The sequence below is a fragment of the Rattus norvegicus genome, chromosome 20 (assembly GCF_036323735.1).
Source record: "Rattus norvegicus strain BN/NHsdMcwi chromosome 20, GRCr8, whole genome shotgun sequence".
Taxonomy (NCBI): domain Eukaryota; kingdom Metazoa; phylum Chordata; class Mammalia; order Rodentia; family Muridae; genus Rattus; species Rattus norvegicus.
The window spans coordinates 51,926,114-51,947,907 of record NC_086038.1 but is presented as its reverse complement, the minus strand read 5'-3'; positions in this window follow the sequence as shown (position 1 = coordinate 51,947,907).

Sequence of the window (21,794 nt, the reverse complement as noted above, 5' to 3'; positions counted from 1 at the left end):
CAAGGGATGTTGTTACACCAGAAAACTGTTTCCCTCCCCCCAAACTGTACTATACTTAAATATGCCAGAAATAAACTGCCTGGTTTCAGAACACCGAAGTTTTAACCAACATAGTACACAGAGTCATGTTAAACTGGACTTTTGTTTTGCCTCAGGTGGATTGATATTCTTTCTGCTGGTCGTGATTTTCCAGCGAGCCCCACACACTATATGACACTCAGGTAACATGTTCCCATTGTTGAAAAACTAACAAGTGTGTTATATAAGTCATTGGGCACATCTGAGTAGATTCAGGCTCACTTCATGGGTGAAAATTCATGTCTCATCTTTCAGACTTAGTCAGACTATTGCTGAGGAGGTCATAAGTTCTAGCACTGAATCTATTGCTGTTGGTTTTTCTAAATGCCCATGATTTGTTCAACGTATTTTTTAAACAATTCTGAATTTGTCCACAGAATAATAGCTTTCAGTTCACTCAAACATGCTTTTATTTTTCAGTGAAGAAATGTAACTGTAGAGACTCTATCCAAGTCATGAGAATAAGTGAAGGTTGAGTTCTTAGTACTAAGTAGTACTTAGTACATCCCTATCCCTCAAATCAGAGCCTGGGGAACATTGCAAAAAGAGGGGTCAGAAAGAGTGTGAGAGTCGGAAGAAGGGTAGAGTGCTCTCTACCATTGTCATCTTGTCATGATATGGCAGTTTCACTTCTGAACTCACAGCAGCATTGATTACTGTCCTACAACCTTCATGAAGAAGAGAGGGTGACTACGCCAATGTTTCTCTGTGGAATCGGTTTAAAAACATAATGATTTATAAAAGGGGAGAAAGATCGTCATCAGTATATAGACACTGGCATGCTTCTGTGCATAATCCTAATAAATTTATTCAATTAACCAAAAAATATGTTTTAAGGGTGTAAGTATAGAAAAGGAAGGAATCTATGGGCAGGAGAGGGCATAAGAGAGAGTAATGGGAAATAAATATGATCAAAATATTTTATATTCATGTGTGAAAATATCACAATAGTTATTTCACTTATGCTAGTATATAAATAATATTAATTATTATTTGTAATTAATGCATGCTAATAAAATGTAACAAAACCATAAGTTTTACAAATGTATTACTTATAATAGAGCCCTGAATTACTTACTGTCTTTAACTTAACATACACATGTGGTTTGTGTTACAAGTTTGTGGTTAATATGCATGTTATTATGGGGACAGAGGATAACCTCAAGTGTTTTGGAAAGGAAATGAAGTTTAGTCGTAGAAATCACTGTATCACCTTTCCTACAAGAGATTCAGAATTGCTGCAGACTCTATTTATTTATAGCAGTTGCCACTGTATCTGTCTCCTACAGATTAATATAAATGAGATAATTCTGGGTTCTGTAGCTAATTGAGAATCCCCCCTCTTTGGATCCAGAGGTGTCCAATTACAAAGACATAGGGTGTCCATCATGTACTCCACATTTACTTCCTTACTTCTAAGTCTATTTCCCTCCATCTAGATACATTTGCTCCTTCATGCCTGTCTTGCCCAAATTTTGAAATGAAAATACCTATCTTTACCTGCTGAGGAAATGAAGACATATACTTGTTATGCTCATAGTTAAACATCAAGCACATTAGCATAAATCTAATGGTAAAAGTACACTTAAGCATGGCATGATAACATGTCAGTTAAAGGTAAATGTGGCGATCATAAGTGGAAAGCAAGCTGCTTCAAGAATTGGAAAAGAAAGCATGGTGTGGAAAGAAAGAAGAAAGGTAAAATAGCTTCTATCTGGAGAGCAAATTTGTTGGCTACATGAGTGGCTATTCTTGGAAACAAGTATAAAGAAACAATCTCTTTTGAATTCTTTGATGTAACTTAATTGTTTTATAACTAACAATTTTCAGTTTAAAAGTTATAAAAAAAGGATGGACAGAAATAGAAGGAAGAAACACGTATAAATCCATTAAGAAAGAAATCCGAATATTTGTATTTATCATGTTTAGTATATATTTTTTTATCCATTATAGTTTTTCATGCTAATTATTGAAAATACCATTTCTTTTTGGATTTTTGATATAGTATATGTTTCTTGTTTACTACTGTCTTTTATTTTCTTTTATTGGATATTTTCTTTATTTACATTTCAAGTGTTATCTCCGTTCCTGGTTTCCCCTCTGGAAAACCCTCATTCCTACCCCCAATTTTTCCCCCAACCCCCTACCAAATTGAGGGTGCTCCACCAACCACCCACTTACTCCTGCCTCCCACCCTGGCATTCCCTTACACTGGGGCATTGAGCCTTCACAATGGTTAGCTGCCAGTATCTGTCTTTGTCAGGCTCTGGCAGAACCTCTCAGGAGACAATTATATCGGGATCCTGTCAGCATGCACCTCTTGGCATTCCCAATAGTGACTGGGTTTGGTGACTGCATGTGGAATGGATCCCCATGAGTGGCAGTCTCTGACTGGCCTTTCCTTCAGTCTCTGCTCCATATTTTGTCTCCATATTTCCTGATGTGAGTAATTTAGGTTTCCCCTTCTAAGAAATACTGAAGCATCCACACTTTTGTCTTTCTTCTTCTTAAGTTTCATGTGGTCTGTAAATTGTACCTTGGATATTCCAAACATTTAGGCTACTATCCACTTATCAGTGGATACATATCATATGTGCTCTTTTGTGATCAGGTTACCTCACTCAGGATATTTTCTATTTCATCCATTTGCCTAAGAATTTCACTAAGTCATTGTTTTTAATAGCTGAGAACTACTCCATTGTGTAAATGTACCACATTTTCTGTATCCATTCCTCTGTTGAAGGACATCTGGGTTCTTTCCAGCTAATGGCTGTCATAAATAAGGCTGCTATGAACATAGTAGAGCATGTGTCCTTGTTATATGTTGGAGCATCTTTTGGGTATATGCCTAGGAGTGGTATAGCTGGGTCCTCAAGTAGTACTATGTCCAATTTTCTGAGGAACCTCCAGACTGATTTCCAGAGTGGTTGTACAAGCTTGCAATCTCATCAACAATGGAGGGGTGTTCCTCTTTCTCCACATCCTCTGCTGCCACCTGAATTTTTGATCTTAGCCATTCTGACTGGTGTGATGTGGACTTTTTCTTTTTAAAGTTTTATTTGTTTATTTTATATATAAGCACACTGTAGCTGTTTTCAGACACACCAGAAGAGGGCATCAGATCTCATTACAGGTGGTTGTGATTGCTGGAATTGAACTTAGGACCTCTGGAAGAGCAATCAGTGTTCTTAACCACAAAACCCCCTATTTATTATCAAATACTTGTGCTTGCATTTTCAGAATATTTTACTTATTTATTCATTTATTTATTTATTAAAAACACACATTGTAAAATTAATCAATGTAATTTCCTCTCGTCGAAGGTGGACAAGATAATGGAAAGAGGAATTACAAGTGTATCCAAAGGAATAAGGATATTGTACTAAGAATTTCAATATTTCATTAATATGGATTGTCAAACATAATAATTAAATATTATTAAAGCATTGCAAGATAGTTTTGCCAAATAACTCAAAAAATGTTTCACAAATTAATGTGATTCTATAACTTCTCAAAAAAATTAAGTCTCTGAAATTAATGGTAACTAAGACAATCCATCAAACTGAAGTTGATAGAAAATTAACAATAGATATCATGTGGATAATCACTAGTGGATAATTCCAGGGATGGAGAGGAAAATGGAGGATGTACCTGAGGGAAGGGACTTCATCCTGGTACTGCATGGACACTGTATTATATGTGTCTGGTGCTGTTGCAGCAAATGAGACAATCCTCCAGAGTCCTCAGTACTGTCAGGAACAAAGGAAAATCTACCCTTCGGCTGTAGACTTGGAATTGTTATCGGGCAGTATATAGAAAGATTTTATAGTTGGTTTGGTGGAATTACAAGCCTTGTAAGTGTTCTTATGAGTCTGGGTTGCCAGTGTTTGTTTTTTTGTCAACTTAATACAAATCTCAACATACCCAGGGAGAGAGAAACTCAAATGAGAAGCTGGCTTCATCACACTGGTCTGTAGGCAAGTCTGGGAGGCATTTTTCTTGACTGATAATTGATATAGGAAGGCACAACGCACTAAAAGCAGGACCACCTCTGGGCAGGCAAAACTTTCCTCTATTAAAACAGAGAGAGAGGGGGGGGGGGAGACAGAGACAGAGACAGAGACAGACAGAGACAGAGACAGACAGAGAGACAGAGAGACAGAAACAGGGAGACAGAGAGACAGACAGAGAGAAGGAGAGAGAGAGAGAGATAGAGAGAGAGAGAGAGAGAGAGGAAGTCATTAAGCTTCAATTTCTGCTATGATTTCTCAGTTTACCTTCTCCCAAAGATGTTAACTGTAAAATGAAATAAACCCCTTTTAATTCCCTGGGACTCTTTTCTACTTGATATAGATGGAGCTCCAAGAGACAAGACCTATTTTTCTAATTAATTTTTAGCTGCTAAAAGGAATGTATACATTATTGTGTGTGTGTGTGTGTGTGTGTGTGTGTGTGTGTGTAAGAGAGAGAGGCAGAGAAAGAAAGAGAGAGAGACAGAGAGAGACAGAGAGAGATAGAGAGAGACAGAAAGAGACAGAGAAACAGAGAGAGAGAGAGAGAGAATGCGTGCATGTATATGAATGAACAGGCTCCAGCATGCTTGAATGTTATTGTTCATAATGTGTTACTTTCTTCTCAGAAGAAAGGTCATATGTGGCCTTATATGGGAGAAACCAAGCAAAGAAAATTACAAGGTAAAATCACAAATGAACGTAGATGCAAATGTCTTCAATAAAATTCTCAGCCATCAAATCCCTAAGGACCTAAAAAGGAAGGTGCACCACAGCTTAGTATGATAACCTGAGAAGAAGATGTATCAAACCAATTAATGTAATGAGCTATATAAATCAAATTGAAAGTACAAAGGACATTTCAATGGATACAGGAAAAGCATTCTATGAAATCCAACATTTGTGCACCCTGAACTCGCAAAATTGGAAGTTATAGGAGGATCACACTCTAGAAGCTAAGTCCAGTTTTGCCTCCCCAGCTCCGTGCTCCCAGAAATAAGACTCAGGATCAAAACAGATTTACATATACCTTGGTCATGTAGCTAGGCTCGCCTCTGACTAGAACAAAACTTAGATAACACAATTAGTTTAACCTATATTCTGCCATGTGGCTGGTTACCCGTGTTCAGGTGCTATGTGTCTGTATCTTCACGTGTTCCTAGAGAGCTCTCCTGTCTGGTTCTATTCCAGGATCCTTTCTCCTCCCAGGTGTTCCCTCTTCTGTTTCCTGACTAAGCCACGGACCAAAAGCTTTTTAATTAACAGATGGTGCATGTATATAATAGACAAGATATTCTCTCTACATCTTACCTAATATTTTCATACCTGCTTAGGATTATTACCCTATTTGATAATGAAAGGTAAAAGCAATCATCTACAATCAGGATAGCTGTAGGTTGATGTCATTATGCCAGTGAAGTAGATACAGGATAGAGCGAGACCTGTCATTAGATGAGGAGGGAGGATGGGCGGGAGAAAAGTCTCAGAGAGGCAGAGGAGGCTGGAGTAAGGAGGAGGGAGCTGAGAGAACAGGGCGGTGGATGTTAAGATTCCTCTCCGCACATATTACAGGTTGTTACGACTATTCTTAAGGGATGACTATGTACAGGATTTTGTGTTGTCTAGATGGGCAAATTATATCTTATCAAATGCATCAGTGAATACGACGGAATGGGGATGTGTGTGCCTGGCATGGTAGAAACTAGCCAAGAGAGCTGTGAGCGAGGGTGGGGCAGTGGAGCCCCTGAGATAAATTAGTGCTAGTTCCAATGACCAGCCGGAGCCAGAACTAGTGAGGGAGTGCAACCGCCAGGGTACACATGGCCTTTTATTTTATTTTATTTTTTATTTTTTTAGTTTTATCTCAACAGATAGCACCTTATACAAAAGTATTATACTACTTTATACCCTCACTACTTCTACTCCACACAGCACCTGAAGTCCTTATCAGAGCAGGAGAAAAATAAAAAAACAAACCATGAGATAGAAATAAGTAATCTGTTTTCAGGTGAAATGTGAAGTAGAGAAACCCAGAGATTCCACAGAATGATTTTCCAATGAATGTTGAAGGTCAGCAAAAAAATTTGCAATACATAAATGAGCATATAAATTAATTTTCCTTTTTAAAAATTAACAGCAAATTGTCTAAAAAGAAAATGTAAAAAAAAATCTATTTTTTATAACAGGAAATAATAAAATAAATAGAAAATAACATTGTTAAAATATACTGCTCCCACCAAAATTAATACAATCTGCACCAAAATCCTAGTGATGTTTTTGCATAAAGGCAAAAATTCTACATCTCATAAGGACTCCTAGAGGATACAGATGAGACAACATAATCTTGAGTAAGAATAAAACTTCCGGCCTTGTACAAAACTGTGTTCAAAATACACCATAAAGCTACTAATTAAAACAGTATGGTGCTGATATAAAAACAAATTTGTAAGGGATGAGGAGACTGGAAAAAAAGCCCACCCCTAAAGAGACTTCAGACCTAAGTTCTAAGAAGACACAGTGCGAAAAGTGGTAGTCTCTCCTTCAAATTTCACTGGGAAAAATAATTATTTACCTATAAAAGAATGGGGTTAGACCTTTATTTTACCTGACAGAAAAAAAAGTCAGAAAATAATTAAATATTTAATTGAAAAGCGCAAATTATACAGCTAATATAAGAAGTAGGGGGAAGTTTTGGAATATTGGGTTTGGCTAATTATTTAGTGGATGCCTCATCAGAATCACAAACAAAAAGAGGAAAACTTAATGCATGCGAAAAAAATAAAAAAAAAAACTGCACAGCAAATTAAAAAGAAAACAAAGTCTTTAAGCGACCTATTACTGAATGAAAGTGTTTGGAAACAACATATCTGATAGATAGTATTCAAAATACAGTTTTAAAAAACACGCTACAATTAGTGGAAGGTTTGGTTAGTATTTTGTAAACAAGACACCAGCTAACGTTTTCTGAGAAGATGGAATCTCAGTTGAGAAAATGTCTCCATGAAAATGACCCGTGGTCAAATCTGAAGGGCATTAAGGGTAGCTTATGGAAGACTCAGACCACGGTGGTGGTGCCACCCGGGGTAGTTGGTTCTGAGTGGTTTAAGAAAGCAGATCGAGCCAGCCATAGGGTGCTTGCCAGTAAGCAGCATTCCTGTGTGACCTCTGCTTCCAGTCCTGCCTCCAGGTGTCTGCCTTGAACCCCTGCCCCGACTTACTTCTATAATGGACCACAAATTGTAAGATGTAATAAATTTCCCATGTTGCTTTTAGTCATGGTGCTTTAGCACAGAAATAGAAACAAAACTAATACGATGGGCAAGGGAATTGAATGGATGTCTTCCCTAACAAATATTTAAATGAACAAGAGAACATTAGGACATTGATTCATCAATAGAAAACTGCAAACCTGCAAAGAGAAATCATTATAGCCTATTATGTCATCTGCTATCCAAGATAAAAATTAAAAAAACATTTAAAAAATCTAACAATAATTGATGTTGGTATGGAGAGACTGGGAGACTTTGGACTTTTTTTGTAAACACAATGTCACAGCCCCAATTTACATAATCTGAAGGTTTTTCAAAAATCAAAAACAAACTCACCATGTGTTCTAACAATTGTATTTCAATGAACATTTTAAAAAAGCTTGAAAATGTTATCCCTAAAAGATATTTCTTTGCTGTATTGTTAATAAGAGCTAATATGTAGAACAAACTAAATGGCCCAATATACAGAGAGATAAGGTAAATGAAGAAAGATATATAGCTGTGAATGCGATAGACAAACAGATAAAGGAAAGGAAGGCTTATATAGATGTGAATATGATCATCAATATGCATTGGCAATCATACATACCCCCGAGAATACTACTGAGTCTTAAACATATGAAAAATCTTTTCTTATACAGTAACATGATTAAAACTGGAGAGCAGTTCTGCTCCATAAAAAGGCTTACTACAGAATACTGCTTTATGATCACACGCACGTGTGGCATCCTAATCATATCCTCATGAGAAAAAAAATGGAAATGATCAGTGCCAGAGCTTCATGGTTAAGTAGAGAGGAGTAATGTTAGACTGACAAAAATTAACAGCTATGTAAAAAAGAGCCAATTGTAATAATGCCTTGTACAGTACAGAACCTACAGGTAACGGTTTTGTGTTACGCAGTTACAAATACATTACTACAGGGGATCTCATGTGTTGCCACCAAAAAGCAGCAAAAAAGAAAATATTTTAGAAATAAAACAAGGAATGTCTTCAGACAATGAACTCATTCTGCTTGAGGGGCTAGCCTCACCAGGGTGGGCCCCGGTCTCAACTCACACCATATAAATGCATAGAAGATTTTTGCTCTCTTCTGAACTAAGAAGTTAATTATGAGGATATTCGATTTGTCTTTGTTCACATTGAGATGATTTATACCTGATCTGGTTCCGTGAAAATAAACCCCTTTATTTGAATTTATTTTTAGGTGACTCTAAACTGGACAACTATAAATTTGTTCATATTGCTTTCTTCAGGTTATCTTCACATATCTTAAATCTAGGAAAAAAACTGATATGCTGATTAAAATAAAATTAATTTTATGAAAATAAGTTTAAAGTGTAGTGAGCACATTGCTGTAAAGGTACCTCTTAGTCACCAGATGTAATTGTCACACTGCTGAGTTAACTCACTTTGTGAACTCTGGCTGGTTGATTCAACTCAGCTGCTCTGGGCCAAATTCCTCTCCAAGCTGACTGATGCAATCTGGAAGTCTCAGCTTCTCACCAAATTGCTCTGCTTAACTTTCAGATTAACTCTGGCAATTTGTTATACTCTTTCAGCTCCTTCTCATTCTCTGACTCTTCTTTCTTCACCCAGGTCTGGCTTGTTCTCTCTGCAAAACTGTCCCATAAAACTGCCTCCGATCTAAACTCAATGGAACTCAACTGACTGAACCAGACCTGACTCCACTCCAAAGCACTAATCTCAACTGAGTCCCAATTAAGTGACAATTTCTCCCTGCACTGCCGTTAAATTGCTTCTCTTTCTTGCACTATTCACATCTGAGTTGGGTGTATACTATCTCTGAATTATTCTGCGAAATCTTTCTCTGATTCTACACTTCATCTGCCTCACTTTCAAACATGGCTGCTGCCTTGTACATAGCAAGTTTACTTTAATTGTTTAGGTTTAAAGGTGTGTAGTAAGGGCATGTCTGTATTCCAGCTAGAACATACTATAATCCAGGGTGTGTCTGCATTTTAGTTGGATCATATCTTTGTATATAATCCCTTGTCATAGCAGCCATATTATTTGATTAAAATTTCATACACATCGTGAAATTTAATTAGCAAACTAATTTGAAGTGGTAAAATGCATGCATCTGAAACATCCAGCCCAGGAGCCTCCACATGCTGTGTGGTCACATCTATATTGAGGACTAGAAGATCAAAGTCACACTAGGGAATGCACACACTAATGCCAAAGGTCACAAGAAAACTCATCTCCCACTTCTTAATTCCTACTCACAAACTCATCTTTAAAGGGTCCCCTTTTCACATTTGACTAAACTGATTCTCCGTTTATTTGGTAGATCATTTTGTATATTTGAAATAACCAAATTTTGATAGACTTTTACAATGTTTTAAATCCTTTTAAAGGGTTACTTGAAATTGAACTTTAACTAACACAGAAAACTGACATACAGAACCTAAATTGTGTTTAATAAAAGCAAAGTACAAGAGAAGATAGGAATACTAAAACCCATAAAACTGAAATCCAAAATCCTACATGCACCTTTGAAAGAAGCACAACAATGATACAAGATACAGAACATTCAGAATGAGTTTGTGCCATATAAATACTTGGCAAGAAATGTGTCTTCTCTTTTATCCTGAAGTCTGGATCTCAGAACACCCACTTTGTTTAAACAATGGGACAAAGAAAGAATATGTAGAAACAACACAAACCATGTAGGGACTACACATGATAATGAAAATAAAAGAAAATAATATGATTGCTGAAAACTTACAAGAATATTTATAATGTGAACATTAGCCCTATTCAAAAGCCAATGAAATCTGTATACATGGCCAAATAAAAATAAAAAAAGACTGCCTTTTGGATGCTACTTACACAGAGAATAACTCCATTTTTAAACTACAGCTAAATCAATCATATATATTAAAATAAATGATGCGTGAAATAAATTCTATTTAATTCTAGATAAATTCTAAAACTGGTGAGATATTTCAGGATATTATGTAAACAAGAGATTTTTCAGGCTTGTGTTTTGCCAAGTTGCAGAATATCTATTTTAATATTGCCAAAATATCTTTACAAATAGTAAAAAATGTATTATCTCACCAATACCCACACAGCAAATCAATTTACACTGTTTTATTGACTCATTAGTAATATTCTTCTGTTTTGGGAATTAAACCTAAATTCAAGCATAATATTGGTAAGTATTGTACTAGGGAGATATTTTTCTCAACTGTTCATTGTTGGGTATGTAAGTACTATGTGTTTTTCCTGTTTCTAGGCTACCCTTAAAGACGTACACAGCGCAGGGACTCCAATATAAAAATGGTTTCTTAAAGAAAGTGATTCCATGGAAATTTTTGGGCTTTATCATAAAATTGTACTATACTATTGATTATATCCTCTAATATTTGTGACACATTTTCCTTAAATTCACATTGTGTGTGTATACTTTGTAGGCAGGAAACATTTAGGGTCAGGTTGCTGTCCATATCCCTCACCATGGGTCTTGGCTACAAGAGGTGCGAGTGGCCACTGCTAGGTGTATCAGCTAGAGTCACACCTATAGACTCCCTGAAGCTCCCCCATGCCCACTCTCTGTGTACTGCCACTATCCCTTCTGCTTCCCTAATCTCCCTACATCAGATCTTCCCGTACTGTTCCGGCTTCCATTTCTCTCCTACTCAGTTCCTTTCCTCCATCCACCTCTGATACTGATTTTATTCCTAAGAAAGATTCGAGCATCCTCCATCGGTCCCTCATCATTTGGCTTCTTTTGGTCTGTGGATTGCAGAGCGCTTGTGCTGTACTTCATGGCTAACATCCACTTATAGGTGAGAACATACATCCATATCTTTGGGGGACTGTGTAACTCACTAAGAATGATATTTTCTAGTCCCATCCATTTGCCTGAAAAATTCTTGATGTCCTTTGTGGGATAGTGGGTCATCTTTTAGGTATATATCTAGGAGTGGTACGGCTGGGACTTGAGGTACAACCATTTCTAATTTTTCTGAGAAACCACAAAATTGATTTACAGCATAGTTGTGCAAGTTTGTACTCCAAAGAGCAATGGGGGAGTGTTCCCCTTGCTCTGCATCCTCTCCAGCAGGTATTATCTTGGCCACTCTGATTGGGTGTGAGTGTGGAATCTCAGAGTTCTGACTTGCATTTCCCTGGTAGCTAAGTGTCTCAGTCATAGAGATTCCTCTATTGACAATTCTGTTTACCTCTGTACCTCATTTTTAAGTGGGTTATTTGTTTTGTAGCTATCTAATTCTCTGAGTTCTTTATGTACTTTCAATATCAGTTCTATCAGTTGTAGAATTGGTAAACATCATTTCCTGATCTGTAGACTGTTGTTTTGTCCTATTAATGGTGTCCTTTGCCTTACAGAAGCTTTTCAGTTTCATGACACAACATTTATGAATTGTTGATCTTAGTGGCTGAGCTATGGGTGTCAAGAAGTTGTTTCCTATGATAAGAAACTCAAGGCTCATTCCCCTCTTTCTGATCTATTACATTTAGTGTATCAGTTTTGCATTGAGGTCTTTGGTCAACTTTGACTTGTATTCTGTGCAGGGTGATAAATATGGGTCTATTTGCATTCTTCTCCATATAGACTTCCAGTTAGACCAGCACTAATTGTTAAAGACAGTCTCCTCTTCCCATGGTATGGTTTTGGCTTCTTTATCAAAAATCAAGTGCCTGGAGGTTTATGGGTATCTTTCAGTGTCTTCTCTTTGATTCCATTGATCAACCCGTCTGTTTCTTTTTCTTTTTTTCTTTTCTTTTTTTTTTTTTTTGATTAGGAGTCCATTTGGTAATGGACAGGAATTTAAGTCATGTAGAGAACAAGGGGAATATTTGGAGTTTTTGGAAAGGTGAAAAAGGAAATTTTTTTTTATTTTATTAACTTGAGTATTTCTTATATACATTTCGAGTGTTATTCCCTTTCCCGGTTTCCGTGCAAACATCCCCCACCCCCTTCCCCTTCCTTATGGGTGTTCCCCTCCCAACCCTCCCCCCATTGCCGCCCTCCCCCCAACAGTCTAGTTCACTGGGGGTTCAGTCTTAGCAGGACCCAGGGCTTCCCCTTCCACTGGTGCTCTTACTAGGATATTCATTGCTACCTATGAGGTCAGAGTCCAGGGTCAGTCCATGTATAGTCTTTAGGTGGTGGCTTAGTCCCTGGAAGCTCTGGTTGCTTAGCATTGTTGTACATATGGGGTCTCGAGCCCCTTCAAGCTCTTCCAGTTCTTTCTCTGATTCCTTCAACGGGGGTCCTATTCTCAGTTCAGTGGTTTGCTGCTGGCATTCGCCTCTGTATTTGCTGTATTCTGGCTGTGTCTCTCAGGAGCGATCGTCTGTTTCTATACCAAATCCCAGAAGTATTGCTCTGTATTGCATCTCGAGATCAGGAATGGGGATTTCTCTCAAAGTTCTTGTATTGTTCAGAATTGCTGTGGCTATCTATACTGCATGTTTTGTTTTTCAATACAAAGTTGAAAATTGCTCTTTTAAGGTCTATGAAGAAGTGTGTTGAAATTTTGATGGACAAGTGAGTGAATCCGTAGACTACTTTTGGTAAGATGGTATATTTGCTATTTTAATCCCACCAATTAATGAACATGAGGGATATTTACATCTTTTGATAACTTCTTCAATCTCTTTCTTAAGAGACTTGAAATTTATGTCACACAGGTAGACATGCCACTTTCTTGATTAGAGTTACAGCAAACATGTTATATTATTTGTGGCTATTCTGAAAGCTGTTTTCTCCCTAAATACTTTCTCAGTCTATTTATTGTTTATATAAAAAAAGGACTGATGATTTTTTTTGTTGACATTGTATCCAGGTACTTTGCTGAAGGTGTTCATCAGGTGTATGAGTTTTCTGGTAGAATCTTTTGGGAGATAAATATATATATATATATATTATATATATATATTATTATATTATATTATTATATTATTATATTATATTATATTATATATTATATATATTATATATAATTATATATATTATATATATATAATCTGAAAATAAGCATAGTTTGATGTCTTTCTTTCTGATTTATATCCACCTGATCTTTTTTTAGTTGTCTTATTGCTCAAGCTAAAACTTCAAGTACTATATGGAAGAGATAGTGAGAGAATGGACAACGTTGTCTTGTCCCTGGTTTTAATGAAATTGCTCTAATTTCTCTCCATTTAATTTTTTGTTGGCTATTGGATTGCTGTTTGGTGCTTCATTATGTGTAAGTTCATGCCTTATACGCATCCTCTCTTTGGGACTTTTAACATGAAATAGTGTTGGATTTTGTCAAAGACTTTTCAGCATATAATGAGATAACCATGTAGCTTTTGTCTTTAATTTTCTTTATATGGAGGATTACATTGATGGATTTTTATGTGTTGAAACACCCCTCCATCCCTTGGATGAAGCATACATGATGATGGTGGATAATGTCTTGGGTGTTCTTGGATTCAGTTTGCGAGTATTTTATTGAGTATTTTTCCATCAATGTCCACAAAGGAAATTGATCTGAAGTTCTTTTTTTTTTTCTTTTTTTAGTTTTTGTGTAGTTTAGGTATCACAGTGACTTTGGCCTCATCAAATGAATTTGGCAACATTTTTTCTTTTCAATTTCATGGAACAGTTTGAGGGGGATTTGTATTAGCTCTTCTTTGAAAATTATGTAGAAATCCGATCTAAGACCATCTGTCCCTGAACTTTTTTTGCTTAGCAGAATTTTAATGACTGCTTCTGTTTCCTTAGAGGATATAAGACTATTTATATAGTTTACCTGACCTTGCTTTAACTTTATTAAATGCAATTTGTCTAGAAAGATCATCTCCTTCAGATTTCCCAATTTTGTGTAATACAGGCTTTGGAAGTAAGACCTAATGATTCTTTGAATTTTCTCAGTGTGCATTTTATGTCTCCCTTTTAATTTCTAATTTTGTTTATTTGGATACTGTCTCTCCACCTTTTAATTTGTTTGGCTAAGGGTTTGTCTATTTTGTTAATTTTTCTCAAAGAAGAATCTTTTTGTTTCATTAATTCTTTGTATTGTTCTCTTTCTTTCTAATTGATTAATTTCAGCCCTGAGTTTGGTTAATTCCTGCCATCTACTCCTAGTGGTTCTGTTTACTTCATCTTTTTTGTTTTGTTTTTCTTTTTCTTAGAGCTGCCTGGTGTACATTAAAATTGTTAGTATGGAAATTCTCCAATTTCATCATGAAGGCACTTCATACAATGAACTTTCCTCCTAATACTGCTGTCATTGTATCCCATAAGTTTGAGTATGTTGTGCCTTCATTTTTATTTACTTCTAGATAGTCTTTAATTTTTTTTATTTTTTCCCAATACCAGTGATAACTGAATAGTTGTTCAGTTTCTATGATTATGTATGTAGACTTTCTGCTTTTGTGTTGTTGAGGTCTAGCTTTAAACACTGATGGTCTAATAGGATATAAAAAATTATTTCAATTTTCTTGTATCTATTGAGGCTTGCTTCTTGACCATATGGTCAATTTTGGAGAAAGATCCATGAGGTTCTGTGAAAGTATAATATTTTGTGCTTGTATGAAATGTTTTGTAGATATCTGCTACACCCATTTGATTCATAACCTTCGTTAGTTTCATTCTCTCTCTGTTTAGTTTCTGTCTTGATTACTGGTCAGTTGGTGAGAGCTTGTGTTGAAGACTCTGTGACTATTGATGAGTGGGATTTTATATGTATTGTAAGCTTTAGCCATCTTTCTTTTATGAATGTGAATATCCTTGCATTTTGGGAATAGATGTTCAGAATCAGACAACATCTTGTTGGATTTTTTTTCCTTTGATGAGTTTGAAATGTCCTTTTCCATGTCTTTTGATTACTTTTTATTAAAAGTTGATTTTATTAGATATTAGAATGACTATCTCATATTGTTTCTTGGGTCAATTTATTTGGAAAATCTTTTTCTGTCCTTTACTCTAAAGCAATATCTCTCTTTGTGTATTTCTTGTGTGCAGCAAAATGATGGATCCTATTAACACAGCCACTCAGTCAGCCTGTTTTGTTCTATTTCGGGATTGAGACCAGTTGATGCTGAGAAATATTAATGACCAAAAATTGTCACTTAATGTTATTTTGATGTTGATGTTGGTACTGTGTGTGTATGTGTGTGTGTGTATGTGTGTGTGTGTGTCTGTGTCTGTGTCTGTGTGTGTGTGTCTGTGTCTGTGTGTGTGTGTGTGTGTGTGTGTGTGTGTGTGTGTGTGTTTCTCTTGCTTTGGTTTTTCTGGTGTGGAATTATCTATTTTTTGTGTTTTCTTGGGTGTAGTTACCCTCTTTGTGTTGGAGATTTCCTTCTAATATCTTCTGTAGGGCTGCATTTGTGGAAAGATACTGTTTAAATTTGATTTTATTATGGAATATCTTTTTCTCTGTCTATGGTGATTAAAATATGTGCTGGGCATAGATATTTGGGCTGGCATTTGTGATAGAGACTGTAATACATCTACCTATACATATACCTTCTGCCTTTTAAAATTTCTGTTGAGAATTTGTTGTCACCTTCATCCCATCTGCCCTCCACTTTGACTCTGAGGGTGTGTTCTCTCACCCATCTATCCTCCTCACCCAGCTCCTTCTATCCTTCCTGTAACTCTTCCATAGTGGTCCCCAATCTCAGCTAAATGATTGGCTGTGGGTATCTGCACCTGTATCAGTCAGCTGTTGGTAAAGCCTCTCAGAGGACAGCCATGCTATTCTCCTGTCTGCAACCACAGCTTGGCATCAGTAATAGCATCAGGATTTTGGTGCGTGTGCATGGGATGAATCCCAAGTTGATGGCCTTTCTTTCCATCTCTGCTCTATTATTTGTCCCTGATTTTCCATGCTTGTCCTTTTGGGGTATGGGTTATCTCACTCAAGATGTTAGTTTCTGATTTCATCCATTTGCCTGTAAAATTTACGATGTCCTTGTTTTTCATAGTTGAATAATATTTCATTGTGTAAATGAACCACATTTTCTGTATCCATTCTTCTGTTGAATATATATATATATATATATATATCAGAATTTTTCACAGTATTAAAAAAAACACTTTCTATAGTGTCTAATAAGCACTTCAAAGAATATGCAGTGGCTCCCATGGAGTCTCTGTTTCCTAGCCAGAATTGTTTCAGAAGTTATAGACATGAGCACAGTATTATATGATAGAGAGATAAATAATGTATTTTTATTTTCTGAATTTTAGTGTTTCTATTATGCGGGCTCAAAATAAAAACTTGATGTATAGGAATTTACTGTATCAGAAGACTCCAGGGAAATACAAGAAGCTGAATGCAGTTGGAGCAGCCCTGAATAAATAAGTGGGTTTTCTTCCCTTCAATATCAGCTTCTTTCCATTGTAGTTGGTTGGTTGGTCGGATGGTTTGGGTTTTGTTGTTGTTGTTGCTTGTTTGTTTGTTTTTTGTTTTTATACATTTGTAGGTTTGTTTGTTTGTTTCAGGGGGTTAACACTATTCTTTTACTTATGCACAAAGAAATCAAAGGATATATACTCATGTGTTATTTTCTAGATTGCTATGAGAATTGTGTAAGAAATTTTGTGTGTGTATGTGTATAGAGGACCATGAACTTCAGGATGGTGAAGAAATAATAAATTCAGTGGTGGTTAAAAGAGCTCCCAAGAATTAAACCACCAACCAAAGAGTACACATGGAGGGACCTATGTTTCCGGCTGTATATGTAGCAGAGGATTGCCCTATCTGGCATCAGTGGAAGGGGAAGCCCTTGGTCCTGGGAAGGCTTGATGCCCCAGCATAGGGTAATTCTAGGGCAGTGAGGCATGAGTGGGTTGGGTTAGCACCCTCACAGAAGCAGGGGTAGGGAGAGAGGATAGTGGGTTTACAGAGGGAAAGCAATTAAAGAGGTAATTAATAAAGAGTGAAGGTAAACATTTTCAGGATGTAATGCTTTGAATAAAACACCATCAAGCTCTACGTAAAAGTTAATAGATTAGCACCTTAAGGCAATGTGGCAGTATATTCAATACAAGTACAAACCTATATGCAAGTAAATCCTAATATTATCTTACCCTATTCCCTTTTAACAAATTTAGCAGTTTTTTGTTTGTATGCAAACTAGATTCTTAGCAGAAATAACTTTTAAAACCCCACACATCAAAATATACAAGTGTTTCAAATCTCACACAGAAATTAGATTTCAACTGCAGGCTTGATACCTATTACTCACTATTTATTGAGATGGACTGATGATTTAAAACTGAGATGAGAAAGAAAAGCAATTATTATCCATCCATTGCACATGTCTGTGGAAAGCCATTATGACATATTTCATTATACTTTTTCATCATGCTTTTTAACTATGCTGATGCAAGCTCTGTGAAGTTTGAGATATCAAAAAGATTGTTTAAGCACATAGCATACACCGGAATAAATCCATTAAGAAACTACATTTTAAAGCTCGCAATTATGATAAGTTGCAGATTTGCACATAGAAAATCAGAAAGTAAAGGCAAAAGGTTGATCTTTAAGGAGAAAGGAGAAAGGTGACCTTCATTCACTACCTTAGTTTTGAAGCATCTCTTTGGTGTCTAGCTTGTTTTCTGTTATTGTTATAAATACCATGGCCAAAAGCAAGTTGGAAGAAGAAAGAGCTGATATAGTCTATAGGTTACAATAATAGTCTATAATCAAGGGAAGTCAAGGTAGGAGCTTAAGGCAGGAACCGGAGACCAGAATTGTAGCAGACACTAGGGAAATACTGATTACTGACTTGTTCCTCCTGGCTTCCTCAGCTGGGGATGGCACCATGCACATTGGCTTGGGCACTTTTAATTCAATTAACTATCTAGAAATTGAACCACAGACATACCCCCCCAGGCCAACATTATTGGCACAGTTCCAAAATAGAGATTTTCTCTTCCTAGATCTGTCAAGCTGACAAGTAAGATTGTCTATTATGCCAGCATGTGTAGTGGTTTTAATATGTTTTGCCCATGGTAAGGGCTATTCTTAGGAAGTCTGGCCTTGTTGGAGTAGGTGTGGCCTTGTAGAGTAGTGGTGGAAGTGAATCATTGTGAAGGTGGTCTCTGAAGTCCTATGCTCAAACTCTACCCGGTGTGGAAGAGACCCTCCTCCTGGCTGCCTGCTAAAGTCAATCTCGATGATAACTGATTGAACCTCTTAAACTGTAATCCAGTCCAAATTAAATGTTGTCCTTTATAGGAGTTACCTTGGTCATGGTGTTTCTTCACAAAAATGAAACCGTAGCAGTAAGCCTTAAACAAAAAAACAAAAAACAGAAAAACAAAAAACTAAAAAATAAAAACAAAAAATAAAGAAAACCAAAACAAACAAAGAAACCCTTATTTGCAGGAAAAAAAACAGGGTTTTCCTAAACTAGAGACATTTTTGATTTTTCAGTATTGCAGTGTCTAATACCTGGATGTCAGTTGGTTGAAAGATAGAAACTTTGATCTCACAAAATAAATTGTGTCTGAAAGCACACATTAATTTTTACATTTATTTTTTATATATATATATGCATATGAGAATGGGCACATTAAATTAATTATATGTACGTGGAAATAAGATGAAAATTTGGGTGGTCTTTCTTTTTTTCTACTGTATGAGTTTTCAGGAACAAATTCAGATTCTCTGTCTTGGAGGCAGGCATTTATACCAGCTAAACCTTCTTTCTAGACCTACTGTATTGTTCTTAAAAAACCTTTGCAAGTACATTTAACTATAATTTGTATAGACTTTTAACTTCAATGATCAAACAGTTATATTATTTCCAACTTATACCATTGGAGAAAGGAAACAATCCTAGCAAGAGCATGAACAAGTCATACTAACAGATGTATTTCCTCTTCAAATGTTACATTTCATGGAAATGTATTTTTAAATAGGTGACTAATGTTTTTGACAAGCCTGAAATTTCTGGAAATGTTTTTCATTCAATGGAACAAAATGATTTAGTATGAGTCTCTGGGACATGACACTCATAAGTATTTAGCAAAACACAGCTCTGAATCCAATGTGCTAACTTATTTTTAGTTGAGGTAAACATGCTTGGGTAGAATTAAATAGTGATGTCTTATGCTGCAATGATGACTGAAATATCTGCAACCTTATTCCTTATCTTCGGAAAAAATTAATTCTTAATAAAAGTAAGTTTGCCATCCAGAGGGTAACTTTAGAACATCATCTGCATGGTCACTTCCTGCTTTTAGGTGAGAGCATGATAACCCAACATTGAAAAAGAAATAGGAGAGGGAGCGGCAGGACACCTGCCTGAGACACCGCCGGAACCTGAAAGAAACAGACCGGATAAACAGTTCTCTGCACCCAAATCCCGTGGGAGGGAGAGCTAAACCTTCAGAGAGGCAGACAAGCCTGGGAAACCAGAAGAGACTGCTCCCTGCACACACATCTCGGACACCAGAGGAAAAAGCCAAAGACCATCTGGAACCCTGGTGCACTGAAGCTCCCGGAAACGGCAGCACAAGTCTTCCTGGTTGCTGCCACTGCAGAGAGCCCCTGGGCAGCACCCCACGAGCGAACCTGAGCCTCGGGACCACAGGTAAGACCAAATTTTCTGCTGAAAGAAAGCTGCCTGGTGAGCTTGGGACACACGGAAGCAGAATTTCTCTAGGACCGGGCACGTTCTGTGTTTACCGGAAGTCCCACACCCGCGGATCCCGGCCCGCAGCAGCTCTCTGCTCCCAGACCCGGTGAGAGAGAGACCCAACCGCCTGGTCAGGTGGGCACTCCTGAGGCTGCAGAGCAGAAGAGACCACCAACACTGCTCACCCCTGCCCACATCCCTGGCCCAAGAGGAAACTGTATAAGGCCTCTGGGCTCCCGTGGGGGAGGGCCCAGGAGCGGCAGGACACCTGCCTGAGACACCGCTGGAACCTGAAAGAAACAGACCGGATAAACAGTTCTCTGCACCCAAATCCCGTGGGAGGGAGAGCTAAACCTTCAGAGAGGCAGACAAGCCTGGGAAACCAGAAGAGACTGCTCCCTGCACACACATCTCGGACGCCAGAGGAAAAAGCCAAAGACCATCTGGAACCCTGGTGCACCTAAGCTCCCGGAAGGGGCGGCACAGGTCTTCCTGGTTGCTGCCGCTGCAGAGAGCCCGTGGGCAGCACCCCACAAGCAAACTTGAGCCTCAGGACCACAGGTAAGACCAAATTTTCTGCTGCAAGAAAGCTGCCTGGTGAACTCAAGACACAGGCCCACAGGAACAGCTGAAGACCTGTAGAGAGGAAAAACTACACGCCCGAAAGCAGAACACTCTGTCCCCATAACTGACTGAAAGAGAGGAAAACAGGTCTACAGCACTCCTGACACACAGGCTTATAGGACAGTCTAGCCACTGTCAGAAATAGCAGAACAAAGTAACACTAGAGATAATCTGATGGCGAGAGGCAAGCGCAGGAACCCAAGCAACAGAAACCAACACTACATGCCATCATCGGAGCCCAATTCTCCGACCAAAACAAACATGGAATATCCAAACACACCAGAAAAGCAAGATCTAGTTTCAAAATCATATTTGATCATGATGCTGGAGGACTTCAAGAAAGACATGAACACACTTAGGGAAACACAGGAAAACATTAATAAACAAGTAGAAGCCTACAGAGAGGAATCGCAAAAATCCCAGAAAGAATTCCAGGAAAACACAATCAAACAGTTGAAGGAATTAAAAATGGAAATAGAAGCAATCAAGAAAGAACACATGGAAACAACCCTGGATATAGAAAACCAAAAGAAGAGACAAGGAGCTGTAGATACAAGCTTCACCAACAGAATACAAGAGATGGAAGAGAGAATCTCAGGAGCAGAAGATTCCATAGAAATCATTGACTCAACTGTCAAAGATAATGTAAAGCGGAAAAAGCTACTGGTCCAAAACATACAGGAAATCCAGGACTCAATGAGAAGATCAAACCTAAGGATAATAGGTATAGAAGAGAGTGAAGACTCCCAGCTCAAAGGACCAGTAAATATCTTCAACAAAATCATAGAAGAAAACTTCCCTAACCTAAAAAAAGAGATACCCATAGACATACAAGAAGCCTACAGAACTCCAAATAGATTGGACCAGAAAAGAAACACCTCCCGTCACATAATTGTCAAAACACCAAACGCACAAAATAAAGAAAGAATATTAAAAGCAGTAAGGGAAAAAGGTCAAGTAACATATAAAGGGAGACCTATCAGAATCACACCAGACTTCTCGCCAGAAACTATGAAGGCCAGAAGATCCTGGACTGATGTCATACAGACCCTAAGAGAACACAAATGCCAGCCCAGGTTACTGTATCCAGCAAAACTCTCAATTAACATTGATGGAGAAACCAAGATATTCCATGACAAAACCAAATTTACACAATATCTTTCTACAAATCCAG